Genomic DNA, 2547 nt, shown 5'->3' on the forward strand with positions numbered 1-2547 from the left:
CACTTGTTTGGTCCATACTGCTGTTCCTGGGATAATTTTATATTCTTGAGCTGTAGGGATTGAAGTCCCCTTTCCCAAGGTATGAATAACACCCGTGGGATCATACAGAGCTTAGCCTGTTGTGTTTGTTAGTGCTAGTAAAGTGAGGCATGAGAAGAGAGAAAACATCTCTTTTTTGTTTGTTAAAAAGGCAGGTTTTCTGTAAAGATAGGAAAATACGACTTCAAACAACATCTCAGTATTTGCCCATTTCCTAAAAGTCAGATGAAGGCAGCCCAAACCCCAGCCTTCTGTGATGGCGCCGCTGACTTGAGTTTGTCGACGAGTTTATTTATGTGTACCTGTCAGATTTTGTAAGGGCAGAAGATATAATTTCTACCCCACCTAAACATCAGATCCCACACTGAATCTGAGAACTTGGGTTCAAGGAACTTTTCTGATTGGATTTCTCACTGCTTTTTTCTTGTACCCCAGAAGTATCACACACAGACATGTGATTCCATCACCAAAAGTACAGTTAGAGATGGTATGTCTCCCAGAATCAACAAGCTGGGATGCTGTTCCCTGGGTCTATCAGTGTTTTGAAAAAATAAATCCGTAGGTACCAGCCTTGCTATAGCGAGCCAAGAATGCCCTGACATGGAGAAGCCATCCCAGCATGGCTATGCAAAGAGCAGCCAGCGGAGAGGACAAACTCTGCATGAAAATGAGCTTGTGGATTGGCTTTTGCATATGTCCCGTCAGGGCTGTTTGCTGTTTTTTCTATAAATTGCAGGGCTGTCTGCCAGCAGCTCTGTTTGCAGGTTAGCAGGTGAGAGCAGTCCCTAAAAAATCCCACATCAGGGGAGGTGTCTTGAATTCAGCAGCATCCTGTGAATTCAGAATTTGTCATTACTAGTGGTGTGGATCAGGGCTGCAAAGGCAAACGTTTCACACATTGAAACCAGAACTTTCCCATGTGCATGTTTTGTGGAATACATTTATAGATGGGGAAAATCAGAAATGGGATAAACTCTTTTGAGATTGTAGAAATGAACAACTAAAAATGTTCCAAACTGAAAAACAGATTTAAAAAAAAAAAAAAAAGTAAGATGAAATAGGGAACATTTTTAGCATCATAACTTTTTTACCTCTAAATTTTGTTTCACCTGCAAATGCTATAACTTAAGAGAAAAAGACTTGAATTTCCAAATTCCTCCTCACCAGACTGTAAAGTGATTACAGGCTGGGTACTGGACCTAACCAAAATTCTGGTTGGGATGGATGGATGGATGGATGGATGGATGGATGGATGGATGGATGGATGATGGAGATTGCTTTGCTCAACAGGTAGTTGAAGCATCTTCTTTGAAAATGGCCTATGGGCAGATGGAATCACCATGAGCCTGTCTGATTGTTTGGGTTGGGTCAGGACACAATCCAGTGTATTTCTGTCTTACTTCTGGAGGCCTGATCTAACGTGACTGCAAGTTCACTGCAAAATTCCCATTGAATTTTCAGCTCTGTTGGGCCATGTGACCCCAACCATAATCAAAGTGAATGGCTCAGCACTTCAGACCATCCTCCCTTTCACCCATCCTGGCCCACAAGGGACTTGCAGAGAAGCAAAGGACACAGAAAAAAAGAATCTGTACCAATTTCTGTGCTTCTCCTCAGCCAAAATCCTGGTGGCAGTCTTACAAAACCTTATCAGATGCCAGCACGGACAGATGTGGGATAACAAGCCTGTTAAAAAGGCTTTAGGACATGAGCAGATGTGAGCAGCCAGCTGAAAAAAGCAGGCCGGCTGTGTGCAGGCAGTTGTGCTTTCCATTAAAACTTCCACTCTGGGCTGTAACGTCCATAAAACACCCTGGTGTGCCCAGTGGGAAGGGCTGCCCACTCAACAACCCCCAAGCTTCAAGGACTGGGGGCTGGGGGCTTTGGTTGAAGGATCCCCCGTGGCTTGTGTTTTCCTCCCAGCACCGGTGCAACAAGGGCAAAGGCTCTGAATGTGCAGGAAGGAAAAGCTGGAGGGGGTTGGTCTGGTGCTTATATTAGACTTTATTTGCTGGATGTTATTACATTAAGTTTCTCTCTTCAGTCCACTGTTTTCTCTGAACCCTGTTGGAAAGCAATCTCTTTGAGTCCTTACAGTGCTCCATCAAACTCAGTTGAAATTGCCCAAAGAATTCAAAATATATGGGGGAGGGCAGATGCAGAGGCACACTGTCTCACACTCAGCATGCACACATGTGTGCCTGCGCTGCAATCGTATTAATCTTGTTTCCTTAGGAAATGAACCTAAAAATAACCTGAATTTGATAATGCATTTGGAAGGCTGCAAAAGCAAGGTTGCCCCAGGGGAGTTGGTTGGAGGGTCCCCACAGAAAATGTTCTGCTCAGTGCCGGTGGCAAGGTGGCATCCCTGCCTGGAACGAGAGCTGCGAGGCTGGAGGGATGGGGACCTCATCTGGGGTCAGCAGAGTTATCCTGGAGGCTGTGCACCATCGGGGGCAGGGCGTCAGAGTCAAATTCAGTCGCTCTCCTCTGGCATCCCTTTGGACC

The sequence above is a fragment of the Falco punctatus genome (assembly GCF_963210335.1).
Source record: "Falco punctatus genome assembly, chromosome: 15".
NCBI lineage: Eukaryota > Metazoa > Chordata > Aves > Falconiformes > Falconidae > Falco > Falco punctatus.